This window comes from Nerophis ophidion, linkage group LG04 (assembly GCF_033978795.1).
Source record: "Nerophis ophidion isolate RoL-2023_Sa linkage group LG04, RoL_Noph_v1.0, whole genome shotgun sequence".
In the NCBI taxonomy this organism is placed as follows: domain Eukaryota; kingdom Metazoa; phylum Chordata; class Actinopteri; order Syngnathiformes; family Syngnathidae; genus Nerophis; species Nerophis ophidion.
Window position 1 is genome coordinate 42662003 of NC_084614.1, and position 26199 is coordinate 42688201.

At 38.6% G+C, this 26199-nt stretch overlaps 1 protein-coding gene and 1 long non-coding RNA gene across 2 annotated transcripts in view; one reads left to right on the forward strand and one right to left on the reverse strand.

The window, feature by feature from the left end:
* Positions 1-26199, reverse strand: part of LOC133551417 (spectrin beta chain, non-erythrocytic 4-like) — a 102594-nt gene that overhangs the window by 68161 nt on the left and 8234 nt on the right. The gene's annotated exons all lie outside the window — the stretch shown is intronic.
* Positions 13961-25002, forward strand: LOC133551416 (uncharacterized). The gene is made up of 8 exons (XR_009806492.1): positions 13961-15198; positions 15736-15870; positions 19025-19100; positions 20017-20094; positions 20628-20705; positions 21238-21316; positions 23893-23964; positions 24081-25002. It is a non-coding gene; the product is annotated as an uncharacterized LOC133551416 (long non-coding RNA).

Genomic DNA, 26199 nt, shown 5'->3' on the forward strand with positions numbered 1-26199 from the left:
TAGCATTCATATATACAGTTAAGAGTGAGTAATTCCTTGGGCATCGCGTCACGAAGTGCGGGGCAGTTCTCCTTCCAGCGAAGGTTACTCACGGTTAAGGCGCTTCAGAATTTCCTTGGCATGGTATATGTTTACCATTGTTTCATCCCCCGGGCAGCTGACCTCAAGCGGCTGCCGTATGATGCCCTTAAAGGAGCTGCTCCCAAGCACATGGTGGACTGGTCTGACGCGCGGCATTGCTCTCGCTAACACTACCCTGCTGGCACACCCATTAAATGTTGCTCCTTTTGCAATCACCACAAACGCGTCAGACTATGCTGTAGGTGCAGTGCATGAGCGGTGGGTAGGTGGCACTTGGCAACCTTTGGCTTTCTTTAGAAGGCAGTTGCGCCCGTGCGAGCGGAAATAGAGCACATTTGACCCTGAGCTACTCAGCCTCTATCTGGCCGTACGTAATTTCCGTTCGCTACTTGAAGGAAGGCCTTTCACAGCTTTTGCGGACCACAAACCCCTCACTTTCAAGATGACCAAGATGGCCGAACCGTGGTTGGCTCGGCAACGGAGGCACCTCTCCTACGTTTCCAAGTTTACGACAGACATCCAGCACCTTTCTGGTAAGAGCAATGTCGTGACGCTCCCGAGCCGTCACGGGCGCTGTCCATGCGGGGGTCGATTTTGCACAGATAGCAGTTGACCAGGCCAACCCAGACATCCGAGATCTGAAGGCTGCAGCCACAGGGCTACGATTTTCTGAGGTTCAATTTGAGGACAGAGGTGTTACGCTCCTTTGTGACCTTGCTATGGGTCGGCCAAGGCCCCGTGTGCCCGCCTTTTAGAGGCAGCACGTGTTCAACTCGATACACGGCCTTTCCCACCTTGGGAGGAAACCTTACCAGCGGCTGGTAGCTGCAAATTCGTCTGTAGTGGACTGAAAAAGGACATTAGGGACTGGGCTTCCACATGTGCGGCATGCCAGCGCTCAAAAGTGCACTGCCACACGCAGGCTCCACATGCACCGTTTACGGTTCCGGAGCGCTGTTTTGACGATGTCAACGTGGACCTCTTCCATTTTCACGCAGCTGCACATACCTCCTCACGATGGTCGACATGACCACCCGCTGGCCGGAGGCAGTACCTCCGACGTCACAGCGCGCGTTCATTGCTACGTGGGTTGCCCTTTTCTGTACCTCGTCAGGCATTTCATCCGACCGGGGGCTCTCAGTTCACGTCTGAACTCTGGGTCGCTGTGAGTGAAACTCCACCACACGACGGCGTATCACCCACATGCCAATGGTATGTGTGAGCAGGTTTACCGATCCATGAAGGCAGCTCTCAGGGCGTCCCTAAAAGACAGCGCTTGGGTAGACAAACTCCCTTGGGTGATGCTGGGAAGATCTGCAATCTTCCTCGGCAGAGTTGGTGAATGGTCAGCCTTTGCGAGTGCTAGGTGACTTTATTCCTAGCGCTACTGCACCTTGGTCCGCCGGTGATCTCCTTGATGCCGCCAAGGGTTTTTTCCCCCATTTGAATTACGAGCACAACAGTCTATTTTTGGGGGTGACACTGAAAAGGTTCGCACCATGGTGTGGACGTAAAGTGGACACTTCCTGTGATTTCAATTAATCATTGAATCAAAGTTTATTAATACAGCCCTCAATCACAAGTGCCTCAAAGGGCTGCACAAAAACCAACTCCAGGTAAATGTTTGATCAATCAATAGGCCAGTTCTATATTTGGAGGTGGAGTCTTGTTTCTGTTGGAATGTAAATCATTTAGTTAAGACACTGCATTCGGGGCCCAGCCAGCCATACACACGCATCTTTGTAAAATATCACATCCACATAGTGTATATCATTTTAAGGATTGTACTACAGAGAATGATAGCAATGCATCACACCATTAGTACTGGAAATCAAAGCTGACCAGTGTCATTACAAAATCCTCATGTTGTTTTCATCTAGTTGACATCATAATGCTGGTTTTTAATCGCATGCAGAGAGCATGATAGAAACCATACCTGATACACTTTAACTTTAGTAGTCTCCATATATCTCTCAAAAACATTAAACTATTAAAAAAAACATAAGTGGGGACTGATTGACATGCTTCCGGTTCTTTACGCCAGTGGTTCTCAAATGGGGGTACGCGTACCCCTGGGGGTACTTGAAGGTATGCCAAGGGGTACGTGAGATTTTTAAAAAATTTTCTCAAGATAGCAACAATTTAAAAATCCTTTCTAAATATATTTATTGAATAATACCTCAACAAAATATGAATGTAAGTTCATAAACTGTGAAAAGAAATGCAACAATGCAATATTCAGTGTTGACAGCTAGATTTTTTGTGGACATGTTCCATAATTATTGATGTTAAAGATTTTTTTGGGGGGGAAGAAATGTTTAGAATTAAGTTCATGAATCCAGCTGGATCTCTATTACAATCCCCAAAGAGGGCACTTTAAGTTGATGATTACTTCTATGTGTAGAAATCTTTATTTATAATTGAATCACTTGTTTATTTTTTTATCTTTTTTTTCCAAATAGTTCAAGAAAGACCACTACAAATGAGCAATGTTTTGCACTGTTATACAATTTAATGAATCAGAAACTGATGACATAGTGCTGTATTTTACTTCTTTATCTCTTTTTTTCAACCAAAAATGCTTTGCTCTGATTAGGGGGTACTTGAATTAAAAAAAAATATTCACAGGGGGTACATCACTGAAAAAAGGTTGAGAACCACTGCTTTATGCAGTCTTTTATAATAGACAAAGTCTGATTCAGAATACCAATTAACAACATCCATCCATCCATTTTCTACCGCTTGTCCCTTTTTTGGTCGCAGGGGGTGCTGGAGCCTATCTCAGCTGCATTCGGGCGGAAGGCGGGGTACACCATTTTTCATAATATTCACAAAACTGAAGTACCACTAAGAAAACAGCGTGGACGCTACTAAACTGAATTTAGCAGTTTACACCATCTAAATTAAAACTTCAAGAGAGACACTCAGTCATAAAGCCACTATGAGCATTTTGTTTTAATTAACTTTCGACAGGCGTACCCCGTAGCAGACAGTCTGGTAGGGTGGCGGCTTGACAACAGATTGTAATAAATAATCACTCGAGTCAAAATGTGATAGAAACGTGTAATTCATAAATAAATGCTGGTAAAGATCAAACAAAATCTATTAATAATGATCAATCATTGAAATTCATTGCTTAAAAAGGCTGTTTGCAACTTGGTCACGGTTCCATTTTTTAACCAGACAGTACCACGGGCTCGCTTATGTTACCATTAGTGGTTTAAAAGAACATGTACAATTTTTGAAAAATCTATGTTTTTCACTATTACTAATCATATTGGAATGAAATGCCAGTCAGTTCAAAAAAAATGCCTCGTTCACACTAATATGCAGGGGTTGCGTTAATGAACATAAAAGCATTCCAAGAGAAGCAACTAACAATTTGCAGTCATGTTGTTGTTACGATACATTCAAAGATAGCTAGTGTTAGCTATCCAAACTACACACAAAACTAGTGTGTGTGTACTTGTTAGGTATGGCCGTAGGTATGTCATTATGTGTTGAAAGAGGGCGGGATGTAAAGCTTAAAACACATCAGAAAGTTAGCGCCCTCTAGGTAGCTGGGTAAAGATTGCAAAAAGCCCCTTTAACATCGTTATAATCGGCATACCGTGTTCCCTCAATTATTAACAAAACTGTGGTGCTGTTTTTCAATTTACAATAATACATCATAAAAAAAAAACAAGTTTGGATTATACATTAAAAAAAAAAAAAAATGTCTTGATTTTATGTTGTAAAAAAATGGCAGGTTGCCAGAACTTCAAATAAAACAGTATTTGTTTTCATTTACAGTAATATGCCGTAAAAATATTAATTTTATGGTTAAAAAAAAAAAAAAAAAAAAAAAACCTGGCAGCTCATTCGACAGAATTTTACAAAAAAAAAAAAGTTTTTCCATTTCAGTAAGAAACTTTTAAAACAACCATAGATTTTACGGTAAAAAAACGGCAGCTCAGTTGGCAGAATTTTCGCTTTCAAAAAACAAAGGCGTCCTTTTTCCATTTACAGTAATACACCATAAAAACAACAACAACTGTAGATTTTACGGTTAAAAAAAAAACCTGGCAGAATTAAATTGAAAAAACAGCGTTACCTTATTTCCATTAATACACCGTAAAAATAACAACTGCAGAGTTGACTGTATAGAACTAGCTGCTCAGTTGCCGGAATTGTATCGTTAGAATTCCATCCATCCATTTCATACCGCTTATTCCCTTTGGTGTAGCGGGGGGCACTGGTGCCAATCTCAGCTACAATCGGGCGGAAGGCGCAGTACACCCTAGACAAGTCCCCACCTCATCGCAGGGCCAACACAGATAGACAGACAACATTCACACTCACATTCACACACTAGGACCAATTTAGTGTCAATTTAGTGCCAGTCAACCTATCCCCAGGTGCAGTTAGAATTTCTTCTTTTTTTTAATTTACAGTAATACACTGTAAAACAGCCAAAATCTCATCGTAAATAAAGAGTGGCAACATTTTTCCATCCACAGTACTATGCTATAAAAAAAAACATTATAAACAATTAACATTCTGGCATTCGACCTGTCTTTAAAATGTCAGGTTTTTACTATAAAATGTAAATATTTTGTTTCACTGTGTCCCTAATGAAATATATAATATTCAGATGAATAGATAATTGTGTCATGATATAGGCAAATCTTTATATAGTTCATTCATATTCATAATTTTAAAGGGGATTTCAAGTGTAAATTCACGTCTTTCTTTCATTGGAAGAAAATGCACCCTTCAGATTTTACCGACCCATTGTCAAAAAAAAAAATTGCATAATATCATATACAACAATCCATCAAAATATACTTCCTATTTTTTTGCCAACAACATCTGTGTCGAGGGGGCATAAGAGGTTTTCATAAAAATATAAACCGAATACATTCTAGAATAAAGGTGAGGCATGGTTTCTATGTGTATGTATCCTAAGTATGTGGGTCTTTTGGTTCGTCGAATGTGTGACAGCCAGCGAGATGCAACATATTTTTTGTGTGTGTTTGGTAATTGTATTCGAAATTCTTCAGCCCTGCGCCAGAGGTGAGGCTTGGCACGAGTGAGGGGTGAACGCTCACACTTTGTTCCTTCGTGGATGCGTGGGCAGGAACACAGCAAAAGGTAAGAAATAACGATTTATTAAACTCAAAACAGGCTAGAATAAAAACCCTGTTGCTAATAAAAAAAAGACAAACAAATGGCGCTAACATGGAGGCTAGGAATAACAAACGGAACACAAACACTTGGCACGAAGGCACAAAGACAGAAAACAAAACGACTAGCATGAAAGCTAGGAATAAAATAGAGCTTAGCGTGAGAGCTAGCGAGTAATAGAATCAATAGCTGTCGTCACTAGTTGTGTATAAGCAAATTAGGATCCCAGGCAGAACTAACAAAAGGGGTGAGCTTAAATAAGGGAGGTGATTAGTAAAACAGGCGTGCGGGAACCGAGAGTAGCAGGTGGAAACAATATGAAACCATGGTGACAGACTAAACAGGAAATAAGGAGGTAAAAACCACCGAAAGTGATATAAAAATGGAACAAAGCAACAATATGTGAATATGTGGATCGCAACAAGAAAAGCACGTTTCATTCAAGGTACTCAAGCCGACGTGCTATGTGCTGAATATAGAGTGGAATAATGGTGGGATGTTGCAGACGATACAAGCATGGCGGCTTCATAGGTTGTTAAGAATGCTTTTCAGAACTACGTACTGAGCTGGAAGTGACTGTGCGCATGTTTTAATGCTGTGTAACTAGACAGTATTATGTTGCATTGTCGCTTCACACTTCATTAACTTTACTCTGTATGTATGAAGTTCACAAAACTCTGACACATGTCGACGTAAACTGACCCATTTTACATAAAATTGCCACTTTGGCTCTCATATTGTAGGTCGACAAAAGCGTTTGACCATGTGAGTCGGGTCCTTTTTTCTTAAAGGTACAATACCAATATTTGAGCCTTGAGTATTGGCCGACAACGATATTGATCCGATACCATATCAGCATGAATCATACATACTTTGTTATTTTGTCATGTGGCTTCCTCCCACTTCCAAAGACATGCACCTGGGGATAGGTTGATTGGCAACACTAAATTGGCCCTAGTGTGTGAATGTGAGTGTGAATGTTGTCTGTCTAGCTGTGTTGGCCCTGTGATGAGGTGGCGACTTGTCCAGGGTGTAACCCGCCTTCCACCTGAATACAGCTGGGATACGCTCAAACTAACCCCGCAACCCCAAGAGGGAAAAGCGGTAGGAAATGGATGGATGGATGAATGAAATGTTAAAAAAGGTTTAATCAGGTGAAATTAGTCAAACAGAGAACAATGGTAGGTATGAAAAACACTAACCTATTTATTAATGAACAACTGGAATGGACTGAAATTGTTTTTTATTACGTTGAAGTAGTAAGTTGATGCGGACACGTTTGTTACTGGATACTTTTTAATACGCTACTGCCTTGGATGCTTTGTGTGTGCCGGGATTATGCCACAATTCCTATTTGATTATTGTTTACATTGACAAATTTGCTCTTTAGACTGCATTATTGTTCAATCAAGGGCATTATTACAGATGTCTAGCTTTTGTGCTACCATGTGCTTAGCTGTTGTGTAGCTGCTAGCTACTGGTGTTTGCTTTTTTGTTAATGACATAAAAGAGAAGACTAACCTTGTGTGCCTTTTGGAGGACATTTAGATGTTAATTGGCTGTTCAGCTAGGCAAAAGTAAACACGCTGCAGGACTGCTCGTAGCTGAGCTTGTATCTGAGATTTTAGATGTAAGCCGATACAATCCGATTCCGATCCGAATCAGATTTTTTGCCACTATCAGACCGATATCAATATCGAAATGGGACAGCAGCGGTTATGCAATCGGTGTCGTTGGTTTGTCTGTAAGTCAGTCAGTCAGTTAAAAAAATAACTCAGAAAAGGACCAAAATGAAAAAAAAAAAGATTAAACATTGGCCCGGAGCCGGATAATTTCTACTAGGTTACTTTACATTTATGTTACAAGCTTCAAATTATTTGTGTGAATGCTTGCGGCCCCGCGGCTCCACTCATAGAGACAATAACAGTGGATGACTGACAGAAGGATTCACTCCGTTTATTCCTTCCACTATGGATAGCGCAAAAAGTATTGGCTGGATTTTGATGAAACTTTTAGAAGATGTCAGAAACTCAATAAGGAAGAAGTTAAAACATTTTGAAACTGATTCGGACAACCCTCTGTAGTAAGGACTTTTTTATTATTGGGAAACAAAGCCTGGCATAGGTCTGAGCTCCGTGCGTGATGTTTCTAGTTACAACTTACTAGTATGAAGTAGTTGATCATAACAGACAGTTTAAGATGACAACATAAGTGGGAACAATTTAAGATGGTTATGCTGTATTATTGAGTACCTTGATGGACCGAAACATTCATATTTTGTACAAACCTAAAAACATTGACTTTTTTATGTATCATTGCTGTTAATATTTATACAAACACAGCAATACCTCGGTTTTTGTATGCCCATTTTAGTGTTATCGTGAGACGTGTAAAAACGCCAACTCAACACCAAGCCAAACCGGAGTCAATGAAGAGAACGTCGTCTTAAGCTTGACCATCTTGTCTATGAAGAATTGTCAAAAGTATTGGCAATGTTCACGAGAACACTAAAGGGAAAAAGGCATTGCTTCTTTGCTGCTTTGTTTAGGATGGCAACAGAAATGACTAGAGAAGACCGCAACATGTATGACTTGTTTTCAAACGAATACCGGAAGTAATCTAGCGGAAGTGACATCATCTAACTGCTGTTTACCGATTATAGCGTACAAGAAATATTAACAAATTTAGCTCCAAATTAAAGCATTGCAGTCACTAATACAAAAATATTACCAAGTAATTATGTAAAGAATATTAACAATTGACTTTAGGACAACACACCCATCTTTTTACAGGATTTGGTTTTGACTAAATGTTTTGTCCAAAGTTTAACCTCACCTCAGTTAGCGTACAGTTAAACATTGCGTGTAACAAACTAGTCAGTTGGTCGCAAATCACTCTGCATTATGTTTGTGGAAGCAAACACATCTTGTCTTAAAGACAATATCAACCTTAACTGCATTATCGTGTGCATGTAACATTGGGATTAATATACTCTCAAATAAAGAAAAGCTTGATGTCAGCTACAGGAAGTTGATCAAAGTAAAACATCCGCAAAGGCACAACTATTTCAGGCAACATTATTCAATACTGGCATCAAAACAGGAGCTCAGAACATTCAGAGAGAGAATGCTCCAGTGGTTTAAAAATATTATTCAAAAAATAAGAACGAATCAATAACGTGATACATTTTCCCCACAGTGGATCAAGAAAACTAAGTCAAAGTCATTGCTAACTAATTATTCTTCTCTGAATTTGCTACCACTACTACTACTACTAAGTTTTACTACTAAAGTTGCAAAACGCAAGTAAAAACAAGGGCTTACATCAGTGTTGCCATCAACTTCACACCAGAAGATTGTAGTTATTGTATTTTGAGGAAAAATATCGTACATACCCTTTTGATATTGTTCAGAACTATCTGCAATGGTAAAATATTACCGTAGACCGCTTATAGCAGTGGTTCTCACCCTTTTTTCAGTGATGTACCCCCTGTGAACATTTTTTAAATTCAAGTACCCCCTAATCAGAGCAAAGCATTTTTGGTTGGAAAAAGAGATAAAGAAGTAAATTACAGCACTATGTCATCAGTTTCTGATTTATTGAATTGTATAACAGTTCAAAATGTAGCTAATTTGTTGTGGTCTTTCTTGAACCATTTGAGGAAAACAAGATATAAAAATAACTAAAAAGTTGTTGAAAAATAAACAAGTGAATTAATTATAAATAAAGATTTATAGACATAGAATTATTCATCAACTTAAAGTGCTCTCTTTGGGGATTGCAATAGAGATCCATCTGGATTCATCAACTTAATTCTAAACATTTCTTCAGAAAAAAAGAAATCTTTAACATCAATATTTATGGAACATGGCCACAAAAAATCCAGCTGTCAACACTGAATATTGCATTGTTTATGAACTTGCATTAATATTTTGTTGAAGTATTATTCAATTAATATATTTATAAAGGATTTTTGAATTATTGCTATTTTTAGAATATTTTGGAAAAATTTCACGTACCGCTTGGCATACCTTCAAGTACCCCCAGGGGTACGCGTACCCCCATTTGAGAACGACTGGCTTATAGTATAGCTTTTACCTTTAAATACATTCAAAAGCACTGTCAGAGAAAAATTACCACTGGCAGAACAGTGACCCCAGCTGAAAGTAAATAGTACATGCGACAATGTGCAACATCAGAAGCAATGCAGGATGTATCCTGCATTGCTAATAGCTCTGTATTGAAGGACTCAATCATTATCATTATTTAATAGGATTTTTTTAAATAAACTGATCGCACACTAGGCAGAGGGTGAAACTTTTGTTGTACATATACGATAATTATTGTACGTCTGGCAACACTTGTACACACTATCCCGAATTGTGATGTTTTTGTGTGGATACAAAATACTAGTTTGTGAGTCAAATTGGGAAAAGAAGAGACAATATTGTATGAGTTACATCAAGTTTTATTTAAGATCACAATAGAAAAAAATCAAAAATAATAAGCCGTATTCCTGATGGCTAGTTCTGTATGCCGCCTACGAGTTGACAAAGTGTAGCTCGCTAGCGTAAAGCATCAATTGCTAGCTAGTATGGTGCCATCAGCATGTGTGCAAACATATGGCTTAGTTATTATTCGTAACCGCACGGAAATCTGAAGAAGATGAAACATTACCAGAAGTACAAAGATGACTTATCATGCTGAATGGCAAAGTGCTCTGAAATGGCGAAGCTCACACGTTCCGCATAGTTTGTGTGGATATTTGATATGATATTATGAATGGCTTGATGAAACATAAGGATAACGCAAACATCACAGGCAACAGGAAGAAACGTTCATTAACTAGACTGATAGTTCCTGATTTTATAGTCTTTTCAAATATATAAACTGTTTCGCTAGTTTGTTTACAAACACGCTGTACAACATTAGCCCTGAGTCTTTACAAAGGAAATAGAACATTGAATATAAAGTTTCCTATGTGCCATTAAACGAGCATCAAATTAATAACGATTTGTTACAAGTGCATATGATTACAGTTGATACATCTGTTGTCATTTACCCCACTTTTTTAGTTATCAAACGGCCAAGCATTGACTAGTCTAGTTGCCCGCCTATCATTCTGCGGAATCGAGTACTTGGATTCATTCATCCGATTTACATTTTTCCTATGGAAACATGATTTTATTTTTACGACCTTTTGAAACTAATTCCATTCATCCATTTTAGACCACTTGTCCCTTTTGGGGTTGCGAGGGGTGCTGGAGCCTATATCTCAGCTGCATTCGGGCGGAAGGAGGGGTACACCCTGGACAAGTCGCCACTTCATCGCAGGGCCAACACAAACTGCTTAAGAAATTGAGGTAATAAATTATTATCTAAAAATATTAAGATTTAGTCAGAAATGTAAATACTTATAATTGAATTTTCAACTACATCATATTTCAATATAAATGCTGAATTCATATTTAAAGATGTTTGAAATGTCAGTCCTACTTCTCAGGTATATGATTTTGTTTAATTGTGGTTAGAAATTGTGCAAAAATGAGTTTGAAAATGTCTGAACCAGGAGCTCTGGATCCTGGGTCTGGAAATGTTCGCTCTCTACATTCGCTCCAATCTAATGCTCGCCTTGGAAACAATAAATATTGGCAGCCATATAATTTTAAATGTTCATGCTCAAACATGTGTGCCAAAATCCAATGATCTCCAACCCCCAAAATATTACCCAATAGTACCCCTAATAGATGAGTAAAATCCTTTTTTATCAGTTCTATCTTCAAACCGTTAAAGAAAGTTAGAAATGTAAAAGATCATGCCTATAAAGTGGATTTTGTTTCCGTGAATCATCAGTTGTTTTAAACCAAAAAAAAGCCACACTTTAAACAAATAATATGTTAAAATGTGTCCTGAAGCTTTGTGCTTGACTTAAAGTCACCAAGTTCCTAAGTGAGTACGGTCCAAGAAATATTTTAGAGTGGTTGTCATTTGACACTCATGTGGATATGGCTTTCCAAATGTATTTCTTTTTTCAATTAAAGCTCATTATAAAACCATTCAACAATACGGTGTGAAATACCATGATTCAAATGTTACTATATTTCTTTAATCAGTTCATTTATAACGAGCTAGTAAAATATGTCTGTCCGGATGTTGGCCTTAAAATTTTGATGGAAAGTCGGTATTTGTCACAAAAGTCACACAATAAATGTCACTTTTTCAAATATTTTAATTGAATATATGTGATCTTGGCTTCAATTCAAAGTAGATTTGTCTTTTTCAAATTAGTAGTATGTTTACCATGAACCATGAAGCATGTACTTTGATATGAGTTACAGTACAACATCACATGTCTTCTATGTCTTACATCCACTTGAAATGGAGCTGGATACATTACGGACTAAGTATGCAAAGAGTTATGTTAAGTACATAAACCTCTAGAATAAGAAAAAACGGGGTTATTTTTCACACCTGTCATATTTCGCTACTACAGGCTGCTGAATTTGAACTTGAGGTAAGAGAACTTTTTGTGTTTTTCATGTCAAATTGTAAATATTCAGCTTGTTAGTATTAATCTCCTGGGATTTTAAACAATGACTTTATCACAAAACACTAGTTTTCCTAAAAAGTGTGTCGGGAAAGCTATTGTTTAGTTATTATCCAACTAGCTAACTAGTTTTGACACGGTTGTTAGCCCTTATGCAAGCAAGAAATTTGACTTGGGGTTGCTTTCACATTCTCTTTGGCTTGGTTATCAATCTATAACATATACAGATATAATGTTGGCTGGCCAACAGATGTGTTTATAGTTCCCGTTCGATTTTCAATTTGTGTTGCTTTAATTTACGCATTTGTAAACTGGTATTAATTCTGCCGTCTTTTAAAAAATATTTTTTCACATTGTGACAAGCAACCCCACAGCGTGTGTCAATGTTTGTTACAATGAGTTGGAGAATGAAAGGGCCGCACATTTCAAGCCAACACCTAAAGGGGCTGTTTGCTATTTTTACGCAGAGGCTTTGAGTTCGCTAACTTTCCAGAGTGTTTTCACCATTAAACCTTGCCCTCTTTCGGAATTTTTGTGCGTACACTAGAGATGCGTGGATAGGCAGTTATATCATCCGCAACCACATCACTAAAGTCGTCATCCACCCGAACCAACATTTTATCCAAACCGCAACCGCCCGCCCGTTGTTATATATCAGGGTTCGGCAACCTTTACCACTCAAAGAGCTATTTTGACCCGTTTCACAGAGTAAATAAGACAATGGGAGCCGCAACCTTTCTCGCGAATATTTGCTGATGCTCATCCAGAAAACAAGAATAAGGGAGTGCTATGAAGCCGTTGTCTTTGACGCCTTCTACAACATGTACTAACTGCTTGCCAGTCCAACAACATATTGTATGTGGCTTCTGCAGATACCCATACAAGATTGAAAGGCATACTGGGTGATACAGAGTACACTGATGGTTGTGATATAAACAACTTTAACACTCTTACTAATATGCACCACACTGTGAAGCCATACCAAATAAGAACGACAAACACATTTCGGGCGAACATCCTCACAGTAACACAACATGAACGCAACACAACAAATTCCCAGAATCCTTTGCATCCGTGACTCATCCTGACTACCGTATATTTTACACCCCCGCGGCCCCAACCCCGCCCACCTTATGGACGTACGAGGGGGGGGTGCTAGCGGGGTATATAATATAGTCAGGAAAGTCATGGATGCAAAGGATTCTGGGTATTTGTTGTGTTGCTTTTATGTTGTGTTACTGTGAGGATGTTCTCCCGAAATGTGTTTGTCATTGTTGTTTGGTGTGGCTTCACAGTGTGGTGCATAATAGTAAGAGTGTTAAAGTTGTTTATATCACAACCATTAGTGTACTCTGTATCACCCAGTATATCTTGCAGTCGTGTACGTGTATCTGCGGAAGCCACATACAATATGTTGTTGGACTGGCTAGCAGTTTCTACATGTTGTAGAAGGTGTCAAAGGCAATGGCTTCATAGCATGCCCTTATTCTCGTTATCCAGGTGACTGCCAGCAGATAATCGCGAGAATGTTAGCGGCTCCTATTGTCTTCTTTACTTTGTGACATGGGTCAAAATGGCTCTCTGAGTGGTAAAGGTTGCCGATCCCCGAACTATGTATATTAAATATTTCCGAATGGTTCAACCGCCACCCGCCCGAATCTATTTAAAATCTATGTTTTCGTCATGTCACCCACCCGACCCGCGGTTTATCCGCGGACTCCGTGGATGAGACCGCAAACTGCGCATCTCTAGCGTACACTCATACTACACTCATACGCAGCACACACGCATGCACATTAGTTTTGCGTGTGGTCAGCTAATGATAGCGATTTAAACTTTAGCCTCAAACGCTATCTCTCATTGAACGCAGATTGTACGTAACAGCAACATGCAAATTGTTAGTTGCCTCTCTTGGACTGCTTGATTGATTGATTGAAACTTTTATTAGTAGATTGCACAGTACAGTACATATTCTGTACAATTGACCACTAAATGGTAACACCCAAATAAGTTTTTCAACTTGTTTAAGTCGGGGTCCACGTTAATCAATTCATGCTTCTGTGTGTGTGTGTGTGTGTGTGTGTGTGTGTGTGTGTGTGTGTGTGTGTGTGTTTTTCAACTTGTTTAAGTCGGGGTCCACGTTAATCAATTCATGCTTCTGTGTGTGTGTGTGTGTGTGTGTGTGTGTGTGTGTGTGTGTGTGTGTGTGTGTGTGTGTGTGTGTGCGTTTGTCAAAGTGACATATGGGGACATTTTTATGAAATTTCACCTTACATATGAGGACCTGTTGAAATATGAGGACATTTTCCATGTCCCCATATTTCCCGCAATGCTATCGTGTTCTACACCCTCCCAGCATGTTCCCAGACCAAAAATCTCTAAAGTCTTCATTTGTCAAATTTTCAGAAAAAGTGTGTGAAAGTGTGTTTAATTTTTTTGGTCACCTTCGATTTTGCCCCTAGTGGCCATCTTTGCTATTATGACACACACACACACACACTTGTCCTCATATGTCATATGTCCTCATATGTCATGTGGGTCAGAAACTCACACACTCCAACATTTTGAAAAACATCTAACCATTACAGCAATAAATATACTCTTGAATTCTGAATCAAATAACAACACATTTTCAACTGATCTGATGATCTCATCCTTTTTAGTGTTAGTTTTATCTATTAATTTGGTTTATCTGGAGAGGATTTGGGCTAGACAATTAGTAATAAAGGGATTATGGTGATGATTTAATTTGTTTGATTCAGTATTTTACTGTATTGGACTTTTTGCTATTCTGTTGACTAAAATACAATGCCGCACAATAATTGCTTTAAATGTGCCTGAAATGTAGGTTTTTGCATAAAAAAAAAACAACCTTCAACCTTGATTGAGACAAAGGCAATAATTCAAATGCAATTCAAACTACACACAGTATTTAATATTTTCAAATGGTTACAATAGCACATTATTTGGGTATTTTTATCTTTGGGGCAAATTTAGGATTAATATGGGGATTGTTTTTGGAGGTATTCACTTTACATTGTGTTCAAGACGGTTACTTCCGCCCACTCTGAAGAGTCTCGGCGTCTGATTGGTCCAATTTTCAGTTAGGCGCCGCCTGATTGGCCGCTGGACGATGTCTGCTCCTAACAGAGGGCTAAATCACTAGTTAACTATTTTCATCATGGAAGTTATACAGCTCATGTATCACACTTAATATTGAATATATATATAAAAAGGGTTTTCCAAAAGGACCATTTATAATCGAAATACACAACTTCACACACGATTTTGAGCACAACAGAGCGCTCAGTGAACAGCACTTCCGGGACCTGCATCACCGGAGGGGGACATCTATCTTGGCCACAAACCATCTTTGACAGTCTTCGACAGCATGGTTGAATCAGGTGAGCATAAAATAGAGTTTAACGTAATTAAATAGACCAATGTTTTTTAACATAGGAAAATAGTTCATTATAAACAACAGTTAAATGTTGTTGTTATTAATTGCAATCAGATTTGATTTTATGAGGTTAAATAAAGCATTTCAGTTCTGGGCCAAGGCCAAGGCATTTAACATTTTTTTTTTAAAGTTGCATGGAAGATTATATGTAGCAGTGATTGTCACACACACACTAGGTGTGGTGAAATTATTCTCTCCATTTGACCCATCACCCTTGATCACTATGCTAGTAAACCTTTTCTTAATTTTAAACAAGACAGACTAGAGTTCTTCAAATTGTTTATACTTTTTCTCAAATACAAATATTTCAAGCTGATAAGCACTGTGGAGTTGGCATGTTACTGATATTGTTACATTAGTTCTTTGTTTGAGAAGCTTCATGTCTGCATTGAGCCTAAATTTAACAGTTTTTGAAGGGTTTAGTTCTTTGTTTTATTTCTGTGTCACTGACTTTTTTCATTTTTATGTGTGGATTTGTTAGGCGCATCAACACATGAAATAGACATCGTGTCCAAAAGAAGAGCGAGACGTAATCCTGAGGCTGAAGCCACCGAGTTTATTTGATCTGGATGTGACAAGTCTTGTTTTAAGGCCCAGTGGATCAATGATTGGAAAGGTTTGTCTTGTTATGTATCATATCAATGGTAACTGTATCAACATCTCATTTGGATCATTTCCTTACTGTCTAATACAGGTTGTATTATATGGCTTTAATTAGAAGTGTTTGGAATAACAGCGTTCCACGTCCCAAGAGCTAGCTTCTGTAGCCGAGGATCGGACCGCCAAGTGCCCTGCCTTCGGCTGCCGCCCAGTTCACAATGCACCTGACCTCTATGGCCCCTCGGAGTCTTGTTCACGAGTGGGGGAAGAGTGGATCGTGAGATCGACAGGCGGATCGGTGCGGCGTCTTCAGTAATGCGGACGTTGTATCGATCCGTTGTGGTGAAGAAGGAGCTGAGCCGGAAGGCAAAGCTCTCAATTTACCGGTCGATCTACGTTCCCATCCTCACCTATGGTCATGAGCTTTGGGTCATGACCGAAAGGATAAGATCACGGGTACAAGCGGCCCAAATGAGTTTCCTCCGCCGTGTGGCAGGGCTCTCCCTTAGAGATAGGGTGAGAAGCTCTGCCATCCAGGAGGAACTCAAAGTAAAGCCGCTGCTCCTCCACATGGAGAGGAGCCAGATGAGGTGGTTCGGGCATCTGGTCAGGATGCCACCCGAACGCCTCCCTAGGGAGGTGTTTAGGGCACGTCCAACCGGTAAGAGGCCACGGGGAAGACCCAGGACACTTTGGGAAGATTATGTCTCCCGGCTGGCCTGGGAACGCCTCGGGATCCCCCGGGAAGAGCTAGACGAAGTGGCTGGGGAGAGGGAAGTCTGGGTTTCCCTGCTTAGGCTGCTGCCACCGCGACCTCACCTCGGAAAAGCGGAAGATGATGGATGGATGGATGGATGGTATAACAGCGGTATATGAAAACGATGTTACTAATGCTGTTACTTTTACCGGTAACGAGTAATCTAATAACTTTTATGTACGCTACAACGCTGTTACGATGCGTTTTATGTAATCTGGCATGCTACTTTTGATGTGATTGTATGTCAACAAGACAGCGTTAGAAGCACAAAAGGTTTAGTGCAGTAATATCTTTTTACTAATGAAAGCAACCCCCGGAAGTAATTACGAACACGATATCAAATAGAAAGAGGCCTCATCCACACGCAAACAAAAACATTCAACAGAACTATCTTAACTGCCACTGCTAAGCTAAAAAATACAGCTGAACTATTTTGCTATGTCTGGGCGCTGGAGTCTCACGTCACTTGGCAAAAGGCACAGCTTTTTAAAGGCACACACACACTCTGCTCTCATGAAATGTCTCTCAACTGCATATGCTAGATATTTAAAACTTTTCTTTTTCAAGTAACACATTAATTACAAACCCCGTTTCCATATGAGTTGGGAAATTGTGTTGGATGTAAATCCAAACGGAATAATTTTTTTTACAAATAATAATTAACTTAGAATTTCATGGCTGCAATACGTGCCAAAGTAGTTGGGAGAGGGCATGTTCACCACTGTGTTACATCACCTTTTCTTTCAACAACACTCAATAATCGTTTGAACTGAGGAAACTAATTGTTGAAGCTTGGAAGGTGGAATTCTTTCCCATTCTTGTTTTATGTAGAGCTTCAGTCCTTCAACAGTCCGGGGTCTCCTCTGTCGTATTTTACGCTTCATAATGCACCACACATTTTTGATAGGACTGCAGGCCGGCCAGGAAAGTACCTGCACTCTTTTTTTATGAAGCTGAACACGTGCTGAATGTGGCTTGGCATTGTCTTGCTGAAATAAGCAGGGGCGCACATGAAAAAGTCGGCGCTTAAATGGCAGCAAATGTTGTTCCAAACAGATGGGTAACTTACAGATGTGTAAGTTACCCATGCCTTGGGCACTAATGCACCCCCATACCATCACAGATGCTGGCTTTTCAACTTTGCGTCGATAACAGTCTGGATGGTTCGCTTCCCCTTTGGTCCGGATGAAACGGTGTCGAATATTTCCCCCAAAAATTTGAAATGTGGGCTCGTTAGACCACAGAACACCTTTCCACTTTGCATCAGTCCATCTTAGATGATCTCGGGCCCAGAGAAGCCGGCGGCGTTTCTGGATGTTGATAATTGGCTTTCGCTTTGCATAATAGAGCTTTAACTTGCACTTACAGATATAGCAACAAACTGTATTTAGTGACAGTGGTTTTCTGAAGTGTTCCTGAACTCATGTGGTGATATCCTTTAGAGATTGATGTCGGTTTTTGATACAGTGCCGTCTGAGGGATCGAAGGTCACGGTTATTCAATGTTAGTTTCCAGACATGCCGGTTACGTGGAGTGATTTCTCCAGATTCTCTGAACCTTTTGATGATATCATGGAGCGTAGATGTTGAAATCAGTAAATTTCTTGCAATTGCACTTTGAGAAACGTTGTTCTTAAACTGTTTGACTATTTGCTCACGCAGTTGTGGACAAAGGGGTGTACCTCGCCCCATCCTTTCCTGTGAAAGACTGAGCATTTTTTGGGAAGCTGTTTTTATACCCAATCATGGCACCCACCTGTTCCAAATTAGCCTTCACACCTGTGGGATGTCCCAAATAAGTGTTTGATGAGCATTTCTTAACTTTATCAGTATTTATTGCCACCTTTCCCAACTTGTTTGTTGCGTGTTGCTAGCATCAAATTCTAAAGTTAATGATTATTTGCACCAAAAAAATGTTTATCAGAGTGAACATCAAATATGTTGTCTTTGTAGCATATTCAACTGAATATGGCTTGAAAATGATTTGCAAATCATTGTATTCTGTTTATATTTGCATCTAACACCATTTCCCAACTCATATGGAAACGGGGTTTGTACTTAATTTTATAATTATTTACATTTATGAAAGAGTAATTCTGTTTGTAATTGAATTTTTAGTCAAGTAACGACTATTATTATTCCTTTTTAAAACAGATATTCCAAACATTGTTAATTGATAAACTGTTTTATCAGGATATGGTGTATTTGCTCTTGCATCAATTTAAAAAGGTTCTTTTGTGGTCGAGTACCGAGGGAAGTTCATCTCAAGACATGAGCGGGACAAGAGACAGAAACCCTCTATAAATATCTTTACTATTTATCTGGCATTATATGCTCATAATGTTAACAACAAAAAGTGCTGATAATGTTATAATTAATAAGTTCTAACATTATTTTTATGTGTTTTGTTGCAGACACCAACTGTTGATGTTCTATCTCAACATTCTCCAGATTCATGTGAGCGATAAACCGACTTCATCCCTCCAACAGGTTATTACTTGACTATTTTACTATCCATCCATCCATCCATTTTCTACTACCTGTCCCTTTTTTGGGTTGGCGGGGTGTGCTTGAGCCTATCTGAGCTGCATTCGGGCGGAAGGCGGAGTACACCCTGGACAAGTCGCCACCTCATTACACGGCCAACACAAATAGACAACATTTACACTCACATTCACACACTAGGGCCAATTTAGTGTTGCCAATCAACCTATCCCCAGGTGCATGTCTTTGGAGGTATGATGAAGCCGGAGTACCCGGAGGGAACCCACGCAGTCACGGGGAGAACATGCAAACTCCACACAGAAAGATCACGAGCCCAGGATTTAACTCAGGACTACTCAGGACCTTCGATTTGTGACGCACATGCACTAACCCCTCTTCCACTGTGCTGCCCTATATCTGCTAAAAACTTGACACAACCTATTCTTCAAAAGACATTTAATCCTTTTAACCTCTCACAGATCAGTTTATATGACAACATTTTTTAAGCGTACATTCATGTTAGTCTGTGGAATTTACAACTCATGTTTAGCAAAACAGGAGGTGTTACAGGTCAGCAACATGAATTCTATATGTGATCACTTGTCATGTACTCATATTGTTTGAACTAAAAAAGACTTCAGTGTGTTTCATATAAGGTCCTCATATTTTTCTGAACCACATTAGTGTGTGTTACAATGTTTAATTCAAAGCTTTAAAATGAGTGTTTCAATCCAGGTCCTCATATTTTCTGAACCACATTTTAGTGAATGTTACATTCTTAAATAATAGTCTAAGAGCTAAAACGCTATAATAATCTTTACTGTTTATGCAGAATTATATGCTCAGAATATTATCAACCAAAAGTGGTTGTTAATGTTATAATTAATTAGTTCTGACATTATATTTTTGTGTTTTGTTGCAGACACCAACTGTTGGGGTTCTATCTCAACATTCTCCAGATTCAGATGTGAGCGATAAACCGACTTCATCCCTCCAACAGGTTATTACAAGTCTATTTTTACTATATCTGCTCTAAATGTGACCCAACCTATATTTTGAAAGACGTTTATTAATTTTAATCTCTCACAGATCAGTTTATATGACAACATTTTCGTAAGGGTACATCCGTGTTAGTCAGTAAGGAGTTTGGAACTCATGTTTAGCAAAACAGGAGATGTTACAAGTCAACAACATACATTCTACATGTGACCACTCGTCATGTCCTTATATTGTTTGAACCAAGAAAGACTTAGGTGTGTTTCATATAAGGTCCTCATATTTTCTAAACCAGATTAGTGTGTGTTACAATGTTAATGTCCAAGCTTTAAAATGAGTGTCTCAATTCAGGTCCTCATATTTTCTGAACCCGATTTTAGTGTGTTTTATATTCTTAATTAATTGTCTAAGAGCTGAAACTCTGTAATAATCTTTACTATTTATCTGGCATTGTATGCTGAGAGTTTCATCAACAAAAAGTGCTGATAATGTTATAATTAATTAGTTCTGACATTATATTTTTGTGTTTTGTTGCAGAAACCAACTGTTGAGGTTCCATCTCAACATTCTCCGGATTCAGATGTGAGCCATTAACTGACTTCATCCCTCCAACAGGTTATTACATGTCTATTTTTACTATATCTGCTCTAAATTTGACCCAACCTATATTTTGAAAGACATTTATTAATTTTAATCTCTCACAGATCAGTTTATATGACAACTTTTTCGCAAGGGTACATCCATGTTAGTCAGTAGAAAGTTTAGAACTCATGTTTAGCAAAATAGGAGATGTTACAAGTCAACAACATAAATTCTACATGTGAGCACTCGTCATGTCCTTATATTGTTTGAAGCAAGAAAGACTTAGGTGTGTTTCATATAAGGTCCTCATATTTTCTGGACCAGAAAATGTGTGTTACAATGTTAATGTCAAAGCTTTAAAATGAGTGTCTCAATTCAGGTCCTCATATTTTCTGAACCAGATTTTTGTGTGTGTTACATTCTTAATGAATTGTCTAAGAGCTGAAACTCTGTAATAATCTTTACCCTTTATCTGGCATTGTATGCTCAGATTTTTATCAACAAAAAGTGGTGAGAATGTTATAATTAATTAGTTATGACATTATATTTTTGTGTTTTGTTGCAGAAACCAACTGTTTGAGGTTCTATCTCAACATTCTCTAGATTCAGATGACAGCCATAAACCGACTTCATCCCTCCAACAGGTTATTACATGTCTATTTTTACTATATCTGCTCTAAATTTGACCCAACCTATATTTTGAAAGACATTTATTAATTTTAATCTGTCACAGATCAGTTTACATGACAACATTTTCGTAAGGGTACATCCATGTTAGTCAGTAGGGAGTTTGGAACTCATGTTTAGCAAAACAGGAGATGTTACAAGTCAACAACATAAATTCTACATGTGAGCACTCGTCATGTCCTCATATTGTTTGAACCAAGAAAGACCTAGGTGTGTTTCATATAAGGTCCTCATATTTTCTGAATCAGATTAGTGTGTGTTAAAATGTTAATGTCAAAGCTTTAAAATGAGTGTTTCAATTCAGAAAATGCAGTGCCTCTTGTTTACAGCCGGTTTCTGCAGCGCTGTTTTCATTGATCAAAGTATTTTTTCGGTGGTCGTGTTTTTGGTACATAACTTGTAAATAGTGCGCAAATAATAGGCTATATATATATATAAATACATTCAAACCCCGTTTCCATATGAGTTGGGAAATTGTGTTAGATGTACATATAAACAGGATACAATGATTTGCAAAGAATTTTCAACCCCAATTCTGTTGAATATGCTACAAAGACAACATATTTGATGTTAAAACTGCTAAACATTTTTTTTGCAAAGAATTTAGGGATTTTACCATCTACGGTCCGTAAAATTATCAAAAGGTTCAGAGAATCTGGAGAAATCACTGCACGTAAGCGATGTACTGCATTAAAAACCGACATCAGTGTGTAAAAGATATCACCACATGGGCTCAGAAATACTTCAGAAAACCACTGTCAGTTACTACAGTTGGTCGCTACATCTGTAAATGCAAGTTAAAACTCTACTATGCAAAGCAAATGCCATTTATCAACAACACAGAGGAACGCCGCGGGCTTCGCTGGGCCCGAGCTCATCTAAGATGGACTGATGCAAAGTGGAAAAGTGTTCTGTGGTCTGACGAGTCCACATTTCAAATTATATATGGAAATTGTGGACGTGGTGTTCTCCGGAACAAAGAGGAAAATAACCATCCGGCGCAAAGTTCAAAAGCCAGCATGTGTGATGGTATGGGGGTGTATTAGTGCCCAAAGCATGGGTAACTTACACATCTGAGAAGGCACCATTAATGCTGAATGGTCCATACAGGTTTTGGAGCAACATATGTTGTCATCCAAGCAACATTATCATGGACGCCCCTACTTATTTCAGCAAAACAATGCCAAGCCACGTGTTACAACAGCGTGTCTTCGTAGTAAAAGAGTGCGGGTACTTTCCTGGCCCGCCTGCAGTCCAGACATGTTTCCCATCGAAAATGTGTAGCGCATTATGAAGCGTAAAACACGACAACTTAAGCTGTACATCAAGCAAGAATGGTAAAGAATTCTACTTTCAAAGCTTCAACAATTAGTTTCCTCAGTTCCCAAACGTTTATTGAGTGTTGTTAAAAGAAAATGTGATGTAACACAGTGGTGAACATGCCCTTTCCCAACTACTTTGTCACGTGTTGCAGCCATGAAATTCAAAGTTAATTATTATTTGCAAAAAAAAAAAAGTTTGAGTTTGAACATCAAATATGTTGTCTTTGTAATGCTTTCAATTGAATATGGGTTGAAAAGGATTTGCAAATCATTGTATTCAGTTTATATTTACATCTAACACAATTTCCCAACTTTTATGGAAACGGGGTTTGTATATATATTAGGGCTGGGCAATGACTAAAATTTTTAATCGAAGTTAATCGCACTATTTCTCTTATTAATCGCGATTAAATGCATTGTATACGCAAAGCCCAATAATGAATTCAAAAGTAGTGTGTAGTGCACCTTTATTGGAATATTCTCCCACATGAACAAAAGCGCCAAAACATTTGTTGAGCAAACACAATTTAAATCAGTCCTTGTTAAACAGCAGCAGTTAAATAGCAAATTTTATGAAAATTAACTCCAAAAATGTAAATACAAACATTTAAGCTTATTGCCACTGCCAGGGTATTTAAGTTATCCTGTTTGTTATGGAAAATAAATATAATCTACATACAAATCTCTGAGCCACAATCATAACATCTGAACAGGCAATTTCTGAGGTAACAGCAGAAACATTTTTTTTTATCAGGGATCTTATGTTTAAAAAACTTATATTATAGGTAGTGGGCTGTTTTAGGGAATTTTTGATCAAATTATCCGTAGTAACAATATTAATAATGTTGTGTTTATTCTGCGTAGTGCACTTAAAATAATTATGACCATATCTGTTTGCTTGGTGCTTTGATAAACTGAACGCATATACATGGTACTATATTGTAATGTTATGAGCCAGGGGAAAAAAGAACTACCCTACCCAGCATGCAACAGGAGTGACGAGCATGCGCGGTAGCCCGGTATAGGTTGTGTCGCCATGACGGCATCTTGTATGTTGTGATATGCACGCTCTGAAAGCAAACGTTAAGAACTCAGCCAACCTCCTCGTCTGCATTATTGATAAATAGACGGACAACACATATACTCCGCTGCTTCACAAAGCACAATATGTTAAATGTTTACTTTTACAGTTTTCTAATTCTTTCTTTCAGATTGACACCAGGACAAATCGCTGGAAGTGGGTATGTCTCAAGCTTCTTCCACTTGGTCCACTCCAAAGCGGGGTAAATAAATAATCCACATCATTTACTAGAATATTATATTACGTTTTGCACCTTTTCACTGTGTTATAGTCATTATTCCTTCAGTAAGAAATTGTATTTTGTCTCCTTTATGACAGCTGCAAAGGGGAAGAAGTGGAAGCAGTTGAATGACACATGTTGCATTTTGTAACTGGCAACAAAGTACCAGGTAAAAAAGATTGTGAAGCCTGCCTCCATAAAGAACTAGTAGCTCTACAGGACAGAGATTCGCTTGCCATCAAGTACTACATCCATAACAGAATCATATTAAAAAAAGGGAAAAAAAATGTTTTCCCACATCTTCTGTGGTAGTTTGAGTATGTTACCAGCAATTAAAAAAGCAAAATAAACAGCAAGCATTTTGTATTTATTCCAGATAATTCTTAGCGACAAAATCCACAAAAACAATTCAGTTACACTTAGTCGACAATTACATTTTTACCCATGTTTCTTTTAAACTCTTCTTGGTTTTAGATTACATTAGCATGGGATTGGGATTTTTTTTTTTAAATGACAACACATCAACTAAACCAACTCAGGTGGTTTTGTTAAGTCTCTGATGTCATTAGCCTCATATGTCACATGAACCTGAAATCTTAAACACTCTGTGACGTCATGGTTGTCATATTTCACAAACTTGAAATCTTAAACACTCTGTGATGTCATGGTCATCATATGTCACATGAACTTGAAATCTTAAACACTCTGTGACGTCATGGTCATCATATGTCACATGAACCTGAAATCTTAAACACTCTGTGACGTCATGGTCGTCATATGTCACATAAACTTGAAATCTTAAACACTCTGGTCTTCATTTGTCACCTAAACCTGACAAGTCCTCATATGTACCATAAAAATCAGGTTCAGAAAAAAACAAAGGAGTTGCAAAAATCTCAATAGACCACTGTGTTTCTAAAATTCTGGTTCACTAACCGTCTGATTCCCAGGCCTGTAGGACCATTGGAAAGGCATGTCCCCATATGTCACGTTTTTGTCATAAGTCCTCATATGTCACCCAAACACGTATATGTGTGTGTGTGTGTGTGTGTGTGTGTGTGTGCGTGTATGTTTTTGTAATTCTACCCTTCTTGAGACATCAACAAGGAAAAGTACCTTCCATATTAGGACCGGTGAACAAGTTAGGACCGAAATCAAGGTCCCAATGCGAAAAACCATTGCATCGAATAGAGAATGTCTCATGTGCACCCCTAGTGGTGAAATCTATCAAAATTAGGGTGGTCCCAAAAAAGGAGGGATTTTGCAAATTGACTGTGTGTCGCTTTTAAAAGTGCTGACCCTCTGGTCAACATATGAAATAACAAGTGTGTGTAAAAAATTGAAGTGCTTCTCCTCTGGCTAACATATGTGGTAACAAGGAGCTCTGTAGAAAACTGACTGCAGAAAGTCAGCGACCTCTTTGCACTATTTGCTTCAGCATCCGCTGACCCCTCTCTGTGACTTTACGTGGCCAACCACTTGGTGGCTGAGTTGCTGTTGTTCCCAAACTTTTCCATTTTCTTATAATAAAGCCAACAGTTGACTTTGGAATATTTAGGAGCGAGGAAATTTCACGACTAGATTTCTTGCACAGGTGGCATCCTATGACAGTTCAATGCTGGAAATCACTGAACTCTTGAAAGCGGCCCATTCTTTCACAAATGTTTGTAGAAACAGTCTCATTGCATAAGTGCTTGATTTCATACACCAAGGGATTAGGACACCTGATTTTGATCATTTGGATGGGTGGCCATACAGTGTATTTCATGCGTGTGTCTGAGACTGGAAATGAGTGTTTGTGTCCATTTTGTGTTGAGCTGTTAAAATAGAAACAATAGCATAAAGCAAACCACTTATCCAGTCTCATGTTGGGTGCACATTTTAATAGGGTTCACTTACCAAGGATTAAAAGAAACGATTAGTGCTGACAAAATGACAAATAAACTCATGTCATTACTTACAAAAACATTATTGCAATAGAAATGTTGACCAGCAGATTAATTACACAATTTATTTTGACTGCATGTGCTCCTTTACCGTAACATACATCCATCCATTTTCTACCGCTTATTCCCTTTGAGGTGGCGGGGGGTGCTGGTGCATAGCTAAGCTACAATCGGGAGTAGATGGTTATCTGAAAGGTGTGTTAGAATCAGGAGGTTAGCTGAAACACTTAAGGCCTGGTTTGCGTGTACTACGTGCAAATTTGATAGCGCA